The 14,505-nt window shown below is 45.7% G+C and overlaps 1 long non-coding RNA gene across 1 annotated transcript; it reads right to left on the bottom strand.

Annotated features, from left to right (window-relative positions):
* Positions 1 to 11,719: 11,719 nt before the first annotated feature.
* Positions 11,720 to 14,441, bottom strand: LOC122473982. The gene is made up of 2 exons (XR_006294755.1): positions 14,038 to 14,441; positions 11,720 to 13,002 (listed from the first exon to the last, which is right to left on the bottom strand). It is a non-coding gene; the product is annotated as an uncharacterized LOC122473982 (long non-coding RNA).
* Between the last annotated feature and the right edge of the window lie 64 nt (positions 14,442 to 14,505).

Here is a 14,505-nt window from a genome sequence, read left to right as displayed (position 1 = left end):
TTAGACTTACTAAAATAAGCTTTACCTCTTGTTCTATGGGTAAGGAAACTGAAGCACAGCAAGATTAAATAATTTGCTCCATGTTTAAAAACCAAACAAAAGACTGTAAGCAAAGACAGAACAGTGATCAGTGTTCAACAGTCCCATCTTGATAGATCTCTGTGTGTCTCTACCTCTCTCTGAAGGAAAAGTATAATATTTTAACAATATTAAAAAAATAAAAACTACCTAAGATCCTCAAAGTGATTTGGGCACCTCAGAATACATGGAGGACTTTTGGACAGGCCTGAAATCATAGGAAACATTTCCATCAGGACTATAAGAATGTCTTTAATTCAATGAATTGCATAGAACTCTGAGCTACAAAGAAAGAGTTCTGGGCCACCTGAATGGCTCAGTCGGTTGAGCGACCGACTTTGGCTCAGGTCGTGATCTCACGGCTCGTGGGTTTGAGCCCTGAGTTGAGAGCACAGAGCCTACTTGGGATTTTCTTTCTCCCACTCTCTCTGCCCTTCTCTCATTCATTCATTCATTCATTCTCTCTCAAAAATAAATAAACATTAAAAAAATTTAAAAAAGAGAGTTCTGTATCTTCTTCACTACCCTCTGAAATGCTTTATGCAAATAAGTAGCATTGACAACTTTTCTCTTTCCTGTATGATTTTTTTCTCTTAAAAAATTTTTATTGATTTATTTTGAGAGAGAGAGAGAGAGAGAGAGAGAGAGAGAGAGAGAGGGAGGAGAGCTCTAGCAGGGGAGGGGTAGAGAGAAAGGGAGACAGAGAATCCCGAGTAGCCTCTTAGCTGCCTGACATGGGGCTCGAACTCATGAGCCATGAGATCATGACCTGAACCAAAACCAAGAGTCAGATGTTCACTGACTGAGCCACCCAGGTGCCCCTCCTGTATGATTTTTTTTTTTCTAAGCAATTGCTGCTATTTTGGGACTATGAATGGTTGATTAGATTTAACCTCATGTACAAGTGCTTATAAATAAATGTTTTGAAAATGTGAATGCCAGCTTTTGGGATGTCACCCTAATGTGGCTGCAGTTTGAGTTTGCATATTCTAGACTAAGTGTTTTTTCTCTTTTTGGGAGGATAGGCTTTCTAAAGTTGGTCCAGGGACCTGATTCTCGCTTCAGAAGCATCTGGTGAGCTTATTAAAATACAAGAGTTCTGGGCTTTACCTGCAGGCTTATTAGTCTGACTGTCTAGGGGTGAGATTCAGGAATCTGCGTTTTTTGGAAGCTGTTAGGTGTGCTAAAACTTGAGAGGCACCGCTGAAGGCCATCACTGCATGTGTGTGTGATCCCATGGAAGTCTAGCTTTTCTGAAGAGGTTGTTTTACCACGTGAAAAACACCTCACATAGTCGAGTTATCGCTAGATTATTGTTGCTTTTCTCCCTGGAGAACAGGTTAATGCTTTCTTGCCATATTCAGAATAACAACGACAACAACAACAATAACAATACTAATAATAACTGTTACAGCTGCTGAATTCGCTTATACTAATTTTTTGCTCGGATTACAAAGAGTTCTACAGATTCGTAGATACTGTATGTCAATTTTGATTGTGAAGCCAACTTTAATACGGAGTTCTATGAACTTAGATCCTAACCAGCCCACACACTCAGACACACAATCAGGGCAGAAATACACATTTCTCTTCTTGCCACATTTTCTTTAAGTTTGTATTTATTTTTGAGAGACAGAGAAAGAGAGAGTGAAGGGGTGGGGCCAGAGAGAAGGAGACGGAGAATCTCAAGCAGACTCTACGCTGTCGGCACGGAGCCCCATGTGAGGGCTTGAACTCACAAAGCATGAGATCATGACCTGAACCAAAGAGTCCGACTACACCGACTGAGCCGCCCAGGTGCCCCTCTTGTTGCCACATTTTTAAAAAATTTTAGTATTTATTTATTTTTGAGAGAGAGAGTGACAGAGCACAAGTTGAGGAGGGGCGGAGAGAGAGGGAGACACAGAATGTGAAGCAGGCTCCAGGCTCTGAGCTGTCAGCACGGAGCCCGACGCGGGGCTTGAACTCACGAACTGAGCTGAAGTCAGATGCTTACCCAACTGAGCCACCCAGGCGCCCCTCTTCTTGCCACATTTAATACTGTATTTTCTTTGAAAAAGGAAAGAAAGAAAGAACAAAGAAAAGATCCTTTGAAGAGGGAAGAGGGAAGTGAGTTTGCTTTGCCGCGTTGCTTTCTTCTGTGGGTTGCTCACTCTCAGAGCCATCTGTCACTAGCTCCTTTGCCCACCCCTGAGAAAATGTTGCAGCCACCAAGCTACAGGGAGACTGTCTTCCTGTGATCAGAAATGCCTGCCCCGGGCAGCAAGGCAGAGGAAACCAGCCTCCAGCTGGATGAAGACCACTGTCTGGGAACAGTATGATCCTTCCCCTGGGGACAGAGCCCGCATTTCCACCACCACCACCCCCCCCCACCTCCTCATCAAGCCACTTCTGCTTGGTCTGTGGCAACCCAACTGGGCTAGGAAAAGAGAAGCCTGCCTGTTGAGCCTCGTAGCTACAGGCTCCGAGACATTAAAAGTTAGGCTTATTCCAATCTGTCCCAGTATTCTAAAAAATAAACCCTCCATTCAATTCCCTGAGACATAAACTAGGCCTTTATATGGACCTTTCTAAAGAGGCTGGCAAGACCTTCCTAAAACCTCTGCACACTATGTAAAACATTCAATGATTTCTTAGTTGGGTTTTTCCTTAAAAATGTCCTGTTTCTTATCAATTTTAGATATTTTCCCAAGAACCCTCGGGAGATTTGCAGAGGGATAATCCAGTTTACATGGTAAAAATGAAACCATTACCACATAACTAATGATGCAAGAAATAAAGTATAATAAAAGCAGCACTGAAGAAAACCGGAAGGTTTGGTATCTTAAAAAGAAAAGCCACAGCAAGATTACTTTGACCCACTGAATCGGTTCCCCAGGTTTCTCCACGCACTGACCCGGGGTTTCTGTTCCTAACCAGAGCCCAATTCAGGTGAAAGAAAATCCCAACCACCACCAAGTTCTATTCTATTCCCCGCCCCCCCCCCCCCGGGGAGCATATTAAATTTTTTCACCCTATAGGCCATTTTCCTCTCTTACTATTTTCTCCATTTAAACGTTGGAATAGTAACCATATTTACTAAGCATTCTGGTTTCCTGAATAAGAAAACCACAGCTCAGAAGGATGAAGTAGCTTTTCCAAATCACACAGCAAATAAAAGGCAAAAAAAGAAAAAAAACCACATCTGGACATTACATAGCACTAAATCATGTTCTTTCACCCCAGACTAGTATCAGGAAAAAAAGATTGTGCAGTTGATTATATTTGATTACAGTATATTTATGGGAACTAGATAAAGCAACATTTCTTTATATTATTCTTCTCTAAAAGGAGCCCCAGGGACACCTGGGTGGCTCAGTCAGTTGAGCATCTGACTCGGGCTCAGGTCATGATCTCACAATTCGTGGGTCCAAGCCCCATGTCGGGCTCAGAGCCTGGAGCCTTCTTCAGATTCTGTGTCTCCCTCGCTCTCTGCCCCTCCCCACTCATGCTCTGTCTCTCTCAAAAATAAATAAACAATAAAAAAATTTTTTAATCAATAAATAAAAGGAGCTACGTGTTACAATAATAACAGGATTTGTGGGTCTAAAAAACTAGCCTCTGAACACAGTTCTGTTATTTGCCAATAACGCGACTCTGGCTAAGTGATTCCCTTGACCTCAATTTCATCATTTACAAATTGAAGGTGTTGGATTAAATCACCTCTAACATCTTTGCTTACTTTGAGAATCTAGCCACATCAACTAATAACACAACTGAAGCACGGGTTTAAGTGACAAACAGTTATTCCTACATGGCAACTTTTGACCTGTACCAGTTTGCCATAATCTACATCATTATCTTTATGTGAGGTACACATTCTCAGAAAAGTCCTCTCTGATCTAAGCAAAGCCTAGTCCATAAGCCTCTTTCCACCCCCTAACTTCCTCCACCTTGTTCATTTCTTTCAGGGAATGCTGGTCACAAACTATACCCTTGTATGTGTCTCTTGCTCCCCTAGCTATAAGCTCCCTGAAAGCCACTGAGTTTGTCTAGTGCTATTTCCCAGAAGTTGGAAATGAATTTAATACACACTCAAGGATGTGTTAAATGAATGAATGAGTGAGCAGATTGCCTTTGAAATAACGTGGTGGTTATTCCTTGTTTCTCACTTGTAAAGTTAATTTTAGAAGCAGTTGCCAGAGATAAAGGCAACAAAATCTTAATTTCTGTGAATGACACAGAAAATCAGAACGATGTTCACTCAAACGCTGACGGTCATTATCTCCGATCTGGGATGGGGCAGGGGTGGGGGAGGGGTCCGTGTAAATTTCACTGTCTCTATTTTCTAAAATGTCTTTACCCAACACGAATTGTGTTGCAATCAGATTTAAGTCTTTAAAAAGTACACGCTTTTGGGGCGCCTGGGTGGCGCAGTCGGTTAAGCGTCCGACTTCAGCCAGGTCACGATCTCGCAGTCCGTGAGTTTGAGCCCCGCATCAGGCTCTGGGCTGATGGCTCAGAGCCTGGAGCCTGTTTCCGATTCTGTGTCTCCCTCTCTCTGCCCCTCCCCCGTTCATGCTCTGTCTCTCTCTGTCCCAAAAATAAATAAACGTTGAAAAAAAAAATTAAAAAAAAAAAAAAAAGTACACGCTTTTGATGCGCTAATCTGGTACTCTCGTAGCGGGTACGCTATAACCTGTGCATTGGGACGGGGGTCTTCATGGGAAGTATGTGTGGCATACTTGGAGCTTCCCCATCTTTGAGTCACTGGGGGTAGGAAGATGCATCTCATTATTCCAGCCCCCCTTGGAGGTCTGTGCCGCAGACTATGCTTAGAAATCCTGGATCTGATGGGTGAAGTAGGGGAGCTGACCTGACAGCAATTCACTTGACTAGGACCCCTTGTGGTGAGAGGTTTTGAGAGCAGGCAAGGAGGTGGGGGCAAGCTGGTGTAGACTCAGAGCAGGGCTGCAGCAGAAGTAGGGCGGACTGGCCAGCGGTTCCGTGGACGATAAATAGCCGCAGCTAGACAACGTGAGTTGTGTTCCTAGAATCTATCAATCCCCATAAGTATCTCTTGAATCAGTGATTTAGCACCTGCTAACTCCAAAAATATCATAATCTAATGCCTACATAATTCTGAAAGCAACACATCTGGGTTAGAATTTGGACTCTGGGCGTGCCAGGATGGCTCAGTCGGCTATGCATCCGACTTTTTGATTTCAGTTGAGGTCGTGATCTCACGGTTTTGCGAGTTGGAGCCCCACGTCAGACTCTGCGCTAACAGCTGTGAGCCTGCCCGGGATTCTTCTTTCTCCCTCCCCTCTCTCTCCCTGCCCCTCCCCTGCTCATGTACACGCATTCTCTCTTTCTTCCTCTCAAAAATAAACAAACTTAAAAATTAAAAAAAAAGAATTTGGGCTCGGTATATTATCTGAATAACTTGGGTCACTAATCTCTAGGTTTTAAGTCAAACTACAGCAGCTTTCAGGGTTACTGTATTACTGATTAAAAACTGATAAGTAGATGAAATTATTATTATGTTTGTTTCTAAAGTATTGTAAAATGGTATAAATTCACAATAATTGCTTTAAGTTTTCTCCCAATGTCAAAGCTGTGGGTTGTTATCAGCTTTTGAAATTGTAAAAAGTAAAATGAAAACAGAGTAGCTTTTGTTTTCCTTTCCACACACACACAAAAACCGAAGGCTCCATGACTTGAAGTGATCAGCACAGGGTCACATGGACAGAAAGTGACAAAGCAGAGGTCTGAATCCCCAAAAGCGCTCTATCCCAAAAGCCCGGTGTTTCCCAGTAATATTCTCCTGGAGCTTTCCAAAACTGAGGTCTTTGAGCCTTCATCTACTAAATGAGAATTCCTCAGGCAATTCCTACAGGCGAATGCGGACTGCTGATCCCAAGCCCAGCCAGGGACAGCGTGAGGGTTCAGATTATGAATGAAAGTGCCTTCTCCCACTGCTGGGGACCAGGCCCACTGTGCCTGGACCATCTGATGGCCACTGGTGGTCTTTTCCCCTTCCCAGCTCTGTTGTTAGAATAGGATAGAACTATATAGGAAGCCCTCTACCAGCAGAAGGTGGAGGCCAACCACCAGCCTTCATCATTGGAGATTTTGCTACTTGGGTGGAAATGAGATATTCAGATGTATCACCGAATATTCAAAAAGCAAAAGTAGATCACAAAAACACAATTAATTGGGGCGCCTCAGTGGCTCAGTCCATTAGGCCTCTGACTTCAGCTCATGTCATGATCTCACAGTTTGTGAGTTTGAGCCCCGCATCGGGCTCTGTGCTGACAGCTCAGAGCCTGGAGCCTGCTTCGGATTCTGTGTCTCCCTCTCTCTCTGCCCTCCCCCACTCACACTCTGTCTCTCTCGAAAATAAACAAACAGTAAAAAAAATTTTAAAAACACACAATTAATGGGGCGCCGGGGTGGCTTAGTCGGTTGAGCGTCCGACTTCGGCTCAGGTCATGATCTCACAGTCTGTGAGTTCAAGCCCCGCATCGGGCTCTGTGCTGATGGCTCAGAGCCTGGAGCCTGCTTCGGATTCTGTGCCTCCCTCTCTCTCTGCCCCTTCCCTGCTCATGCTCTGTCTCTCTCTGTCTCAAAAATAAATAAAAACATTTAGAAAAAAAAAATTTTTTTTAATAAAAAAAAAAACACACAATTCATTACCTGAAATGTATCCAAAGTGCCCGAAAACATAAATTTTATCTATAGGCAATGGTGTGCCGCTAAATATTTAATAACCAGTCTTCTCAAAAGCTTGCCCTGGTTTGTAGCATTTGCTGGTTTCCGTGGTGTGAATACTCCCACCTCAGCCTATTTTAAGCCACCAGTGTGAGGCCACCGAATGCAGAGTTGCAAACAACTGTGCTGAAGCCCGTCATACGGTCATATTTCCACCACACACATGGAACAGGCATGGGTAACCTCAGGAGCCTGGAAAATAGTGAAGTGCAACAAAATAATCAGGGGTAAGTTTTCAGGGTTTTAGGATCTCTTACCTTTGTCTTTAATATCTATCTTACTCACTTTTGATTTCATGTAATTTTATTTTCAATACTGACGGTTCAGCAACCAGTTCTCACAGATCCTGAAAAGTTTAATACTGTGGCACTGTGGGCTGGTAAAAACGGGCTCTACTCAGCATGTTGGGGACAGTGCTGGCCTAGAGACTGCGCATCTGTGGTAGAGATGGTCAGGTAAGTGGAACCAGCTGCTTGCCGGCCTTGAGAACATTTTAGGACCCAGCAACACCTCCACAAGCCTACCATCACGCCCAGAATGGGGGTGAGTGGGGCAGGAAGTCTCTCTGGGTTCCTGCAGACCCCAAGAGGAGTTACTTTAAGTACAAGCAAAACTGGTGTCCCATATTTGAGGCTTTCTGAGCTCAGTGATCCCTGACATCTCTACCCCTGGAAGGCAGCTAAAATTCCTTCAGAACTTCTCCTGGCACAATTAGAGATAAAAGATTAAAAATATAAGCACCTAGGGGGCCTGGGTGGCGCTGTCCATTAAACCTCGGATTTTGAATCAGGTGATGATCTCATGGTTCGTGGGTTTGAGCCCCGTGCCAGCTTTTGTGCGGACAGCTCCGTGGGTTTGAGCCCCGTGCCAGCTTTTGTGCGGACAGCTCCGAGCCTGGAACCTGCTTCAGATTCAGTGTCCCTGTGTCTCTCTGTCCCTCTCCCCCCTCCCAAAAATAAATATTAAAAAATTTTACAAACAACACACAGACACACACACACACACACACACGCACACACACACACACACACACACCTGGTTGAGGTATGTCTGAAATACATTCACATCTTGAGGAAGGGGGCCAGAGGCTGGCCAGGATAGGAAAGCAATCTGGGGCATTTCACAATTTTGCCTATGGTCAGTCCTGTTTTCTTCCAGCTGGCACCCCAGTGCTTTTGCTGTGGGAGGTAACCACGTGCTGGTTAATGCAGAAAGTTATTATTTAGGTTAGGGGTCAGACAGGCATGGGTCAGAATCCAGTTTCCTTGGACACAATACTTAACCTCTTTAAATGCATGTAAATCCCCCCCATGCAAAAGGAGACACTAGTCCCACGTCAGGACTGCTGTGAAGTAATCTAGCTAAAGGGAGTGCCTAGGTCATGGTAAATGCTTGAAACACAATAGCTATTATTATCGTTATTTTCATATGGTCTAAGCGTATAGTGATACTTCAGGATTATGAAATCCATCCACCAAAGCATCTTGATACTAAGAAAAAAAGTGATGAATAGTAATCTATGGCTTTAACTAAGGGAAAAAGGGGGGCTCAGTTAGTGGAGCATTTGACTCTTGATCTCAGCCCAGGTCTTGATCTCATGGTCCTGAGTTCAAGCCCCGCATGGAGCCCACTTAAAAATAAAGATAGGGGCGCCTGGGTGGCTCAGTCGGTTAAGCAACTGACTTCGGCTCAGGTCATGATCTCACGGTTCATGGGTTCGAGCCCTGTGTCGGACTCTGGGCTGATAGCTCAGAGCCTGGAGCCTGCTTCGGATTCTGTGTCTCCCTCTCTCTCTGTTCCTCTGCTGCTCATTCTGTCTCCCTATGTCTCGCAAAAATAAATAAACGTTAGAAAAAAATTTTTAAATAAAGATAAAAAAATTAAAAAGTGAGAGAGAAGTATACCCCTACCCCCTGCACACACACTAAAACAATGGAATCTGTTGGCAATTATTCCTAGTGCAGTAATGTAACCACAAGGGCAAAACACAAAATGCATTTAACTCACTTGATTTTAAAAAATCACATGGGGGCCACCTGGGTGGTTCAGTCAGTTAAGTGTCAGAGACTCCTGATTTTGGCTCAGGTCACGATCTCACGCTTTGTGAGTTTGAGCCCCTCGGCACAGAGTCTGCCTGGGATTCTCTCTCTCTCTCTCTCTCTCTCTCTCTCTGAAAAAAATTAATAATTAAAAAAAAATCACATGAAGATAAGCATGCCATAACTCTCACAGGCTGTTGAAATAACACGACCTGTTTCCTAACATGCTGTGTGTGAAGAGTACTATTTCAAAAGAGGAGTGTTAAAGTGTTTGGGCAGGGAGTATGCTATTCTAGCATGTTTTTTCTACTATGCATTTCCATTTGCAATTATTATTTTTTATTTTTTAATCCCAGTATATTTAAAAGTTTTTTTTAATTCCAGTATAGTTAATGTACATGTTACATTAGCATCAGATGTGCAATATATTGATTCAACATTTCTGTCCATTACTCAGTGCCCATCCCTGTACTTACCTTTTTGAAGCAATGCCTTCCCTCAGCAAACAGTATGTTGTCCACACTTCCCTCACATCACCGGGACGGCCTTTTCTCTGCAGCATTTGCAGGCGATTGCACAGTCCCGGGCAGGGGAGGGTGGTGGGGGGCTGAGGTTAATAAAACAAGTGACAGGCGGCACCTGTGGGTAATCTACACAAATCCACCTGGGATTCCTCCAGGCAGTTTGGGGGAGCTGCACTGCTGAGCCTTTCTCCTCCTCTTAAAAAAATTGAAAAATGGGGGCACCTGGATGGCTCAGTCGGTTTAGCATCTGACTTCCGCTCAGGTCATGATCTCCGGTTAGGGGTTTCGAGCCCAGCATTGGGCTCTGAGCTGACAGCGTGAGCCTGGTTGGGATTCTCTGTGTCCCTCTCTCTCGGCCCCTCCCCTGCAGTCTCTCTCTCTCTCTCTCCCCCCAAAATAAACATTTTTTTTAAATGTGAAAAATGAAAGCATTTGCACCAGCCTGAAGGACAGAGCTTTGCACAGCTCCTGGGAGGCATCCTGAACCATGTGGCAATTTCGGAAGCCCAAGATTAAGAAATGCTGTACCAGGACTTTCTATTTGGGAGGTGGAAGGGAGAAGCATAGGGCAGTTTCTATTTTCAGAGTATGGTTCCAGGACCTCAAATTTGAGGAAGTCCTAGGACAAAGCAGTTAATAAAAACATAATACATGTCACACAGAATTACACAATTCAGGCACTTTGAAAGACCTACGTTTTAGCTTTCTGCACAGGAGAGCAGAAGGTCTCTGATTCACACACAGGCCCAGTTTTACACACAGCCCTCATAGATAAACAGTGGCCACAGCTCAGAGTATTCCGGAACTTCCCCTCCCTCCCCATGGCTTACTGGGGGATTTTCCTCCCCTTCCCCCCACGTGAGGCCCCATTTTCCTTGTTCAGTTGCTGTTCCCACTTTGCATACTGCTGACCAAAGTTGATGAGTATAGTATTCCAAAAGGTGAGAAGGCAAAAAGAAGGAGGAGGACAGAGACACGGTCCCTTTCATCCTTGGCTGCACTCCCCCACCAAGAGTCCTAGGGAGCCGGGGAGAGGGCTGCAGGAGCTGAGGGCACAGCCTTGCACACAGATGCGTCCTGAATGCATCATAGATGCTCACCCCTTGCTTCTTAAGGTAATCACGCGCGGCCCAGAGCTCCCGGGATGGAGTTTCATCTGGGATGGGCGCTGCCGGGGCAGAGCAGAATTTAATGACTCACCATGCAGTCTCTACAGGTCTAAGGGGCATCCCTAATCCACCTCAGAGGGTGAGTGAGGCCAAGCAGGTCCACAGCCAGCAGCTGCAGCGACCCAGGCTGTGACAGAGGAATCGGTTTGTTTCAGGTACCAGAGAAGCCTGGCCAAAGGCCCCAGAGCAGTTGGCCGTGGGGGCAGGGCCTGAGGTCTGGAGGTCCCTGAGCAGGGGGAGTCAGCCCTGAATCTCCTCCTCTACTGGACACTTCATCCTTTAGGCTAATGTGTCTTTTTAGTGTTGTCCAAGCTAACTGCTTCGACAGGGCATGGCTGTTCTACAGATTGAAGCTTTGTCATTTTGAAAGACTTAACATGAAAAAGTCCAATTATAATTTGAAACTCTCACGCTTACCATGAGAAACTTACATACGCCCATGAAGGAAAAAGAGTTACTGGATTTTTAAAACACCATTTCAACTTTAAAAATTGTTTTAAAGGTCAGGGAGCCTGGGCGGCTCAGTCGGTTAAGCAGTTAAGCGTCCAACTCTTGATTTCGGCTCAGGTCATGATCTCACAGTTGGCGGGTTTGAGCCCCACATCGGGCTACGCACTGACAGCGAGCCTACTTGGGATTCTCTCTCACTCCTCTCTCTGCCCCTCCCCTACTCACACTCTTTTTTTCTCTCTCTCTCAGAATAAATAAGTAAACTTAAAGAAATTTGTTGAAGAGTATAATGATTCTAAATTTACTCACGTGTCTGCCTGTATAGGGTCTCATCCGAAGTTTATTATCAGAAGTTTGGACAGATCATTATTCAAACATCTTAAGTGGTAAATATGTAATTGTTACAATATAGAAAAAAGTTAAAAAGTTATGCTCATGAAATCAGTCTCAAGTTCCTCTTAACTTTAAAAATATCTTATTTAGGGGCATCTGGGTGACTCAGTTGGTTAGGCATCTGACTTCGGCTCAGGTCATGATCTTGAGGTTCATAAGTTCAAGCCCCAAGTCAGGCTCTGCTGATAGCTCAGAGCCAGGAAACTGCTTCAAATTCTGTGTCTTCCTCTCTCTCTCTGCCCCTCCCCCACTCACACTCTGTCTCTCTCTCTCTCTCAAAAATAAATCAATAATTTAAAAATATGTAAAAAAATATTATTCAAAGCTTTATTCAAATTCACAAATTATCTTCAAATACTTTGTATTTTGCTGTTATTATAATTTAAGAAAATGAAACACATTTTTCACCAAGTGATCTATAGATATCCCCCAACTTATTCCAGTTAATTCCAGTATTCTCTAATCATTATACTTTATGAATATGCAAAACGTTGGAAAGCAGTGTCGTATATTCTGTTTATTAGTAGAGAGCCCCATTGGAGTTACCTAAGGTCAATGCTCTGACTGCTGATCTACCCATAGTTAATCATTTTGTTTCCATGAGTAAATGAGTTCTGATTTGCAAACTGCAGATTACAAACCCATTATTGTCCCCACCTGTAAGTGGAGAAAGCGTCAAGTAAACTGTAACAGTTTTAAACTCAATTTTAAAGTGCATTTTGTTGGCTGCCAAACAGCTTCAAAAGACCTGTTTTGTAATGAACCTCATGATGGTTTCTTGGGTAACTCTCCTATGGGTTGTGCACACGTTGGGTCAGGTGGTTTCTTCTTGTCAAGTTTAAACCTCACTTGGCTAGCAAGCTCCTAAAAAAGCAGGATTGCTTTTGCAAGACCGTGTAACCAAGTCCTGACCAAGTAAAATGCAAGGAGTCTGCAAACTTTTTCTTTCCATTCCATTGTTCTCTGTCTTCAGTCTCTTCCAGGACACCAGATCCAATCTTTGTTCGACTTAAAAAAAAAATCTTTTTTTTAATAGAATACTTCCTCTCAATTCACCCCACCAGAGGAATTCTACCATCCTAGAAGTCATTAACAGCCAATCAGAACCTTCTGGAGCAGCCATTTCACGGGCTCCTTAAAATGCAGCTGTATTTGGGAGTCTTCTCTGTAGGAAGTACAAGGCTAATACTTAGTTCCCAGAAGATGAGGTGTGGTTTTAATGAGCTCATTCAAAGGGGTGGAGGCGGGAGTGGTTCCATGTTTCTATTTTTAAAATGCTTATAAAGATCATCTCTTGCTGCTCAAAGACAACAGATGAGGGAGAGACATCTTTCACGTTCCCACTGGAGATAACAATTGCGTCAACCGTTCCCAGAGAAAAAGTTAGAGAGCAGTTTCTACTTTGGTTTCTGCACACGTTGTCTCTCCCGAGTAACAGCAGCGAAGTCGGTCCCTCCCTCCAAGAGCAGAAAAGCCCGGTCGTCCAGAAGGGCTTCTCCTCCTGGCGCTGGGGACCCCTTCACCGCCCGGGACCACCTGGACAGTTCCAGAGGTTCACATACATCCGGCATCATTCATGTCACAGCACTGCAGTAGCTAAAATAATGGGGGGTGGGGGGGGGAGGTTAGTAAGGAGTCAATCAGTCCTGCCCGTTTTATTTGCTAGCTGGGCTCATTTTTACTAATGGGCTCAGCTACTTGTCAATCACTTTATCAGCCTCGTCCCTGCCTGACCGGAAGCACAAAGAGATTATAGGAGTCAAGGCCCTACAACGAGGGTCCTGCTTCCCACCTAAGCAGGCCTAGGTCCATCAGCAATTTTCACACGACTTCTTTGGATCGGAACAGCAACTCACTTTCCACAGAAGAAACATGGAAAACTCTAGAGCGGGGCCGATGCAGTTTGAAACCGCGGAGGTAGAATGAGTGTGGGGACTGGAGAGGACAGGGCGTGGACTCAAAGTCGTGGGGCGTTTGAATCTGGGCTACGCCCGGGACCCCCAACGTCCAGGTCTGTAAGACCTAGAGAATTCCTACCTTACATCCCCTCTCTTTCTCTGGGCTGTCTTGCAGAATATCTAGCTGATAGTAGGTGCTTGATACTAGGGAAGTATTGAGGGACGAGAAGGTGGTGAGTTGCAACTCAGGTACTGTGAAAGGCCGGCAAAGTGGATTTCGTGGACAGAGGCGCTATTTTCCCTGGAACTCGCTTCCCGCTTCCCCTCGAGGAAACGCTTTCCCCTCGAGAAGGAAGAATGCTACAAACTTTGATCTTTCCAAGCTGTGCAGAAAACCCCAGACTTGCAGCCGGGGTTAGGAGGTGGAGAGGAGTACAGGTATATTTCCTAATGGGACGGTGCCACCAAATGCCCAGTTCCAAGACTGCCGAGAACAAGACCAGGTTTTGCTGGCGGGGTACACTGCCCCTCTCCGGGTGCTCCTTCGCCAGGTTCTCGCCCACCTGGCGCCAACCTCTCCCAAACCTTTAAACGGGAGGCCTTGCGTGCGAACTACTACGGATCACGGCACTCATTGTACGTGGACGTGAACCGAAACCTGGCCGGGTATGCCGCGCTACCCGCAATCGGGTGCACGGACCCGGTTCTGAGAGAAAGAAATCTAGAAGCCCACCTCGGCTCAGTCCTCCCGGAACGTGGGAATGGGCGCAGGGAAGGGGTGGGGCCGCTCGCCCTCCCCGCCGCGGCCTGGGATTCCGGGGTAGCGCAGACGGCTGGAGCACGCTAGGAAATACGATCTTCTTTCCGGGACTAGGAAGGGGTGCAGTGACACCGCCCCGGGGCATCTTACGCCACCAGGTGGTCGGGTCCCCAGCCCGAGGGAAAATCCCTAGGTGTCCCAGGCCACCATCGGGAGCCGCGGCTACAGTCCGGGGTGGGGGGGTGGGGGTGAGGGTAGCGCTCCCCAGGTGGCGTGGCGAGTCCCAGCTCCAGTAATCCGCCAGCGCCCCTCCCCTCGCGGCGCTCCGCTCCTCCCTAGTCCCGCCTTCCGCTCCGCCCGGGCGCCCCGAGGACAAACGGGGCGGTGGGGAGGGGGGGACGGAATTTCCCAGAGCGGGGGCTCCGGCTTCCCCGCAATGCG

The sequence above is a fragment of the Prionailurus bengalensis genome, chromosome B4 (assembly GCF_016509475.1).
Source record: "Prionailurus bengalensis isolate Pbe53 chromosome B4, Fcat_Pben_1.1_paternal_pri, whole genome shotgun sequence".
NCBI lineage: Eukaryota > Metazoa > Chordata > Mammalia > Carnivora > Felidae > Prionailurus > Prionailurus bengalensis.
This window is presented reverse-complemented; position numbering and strand designations above follow the sequence as displayed.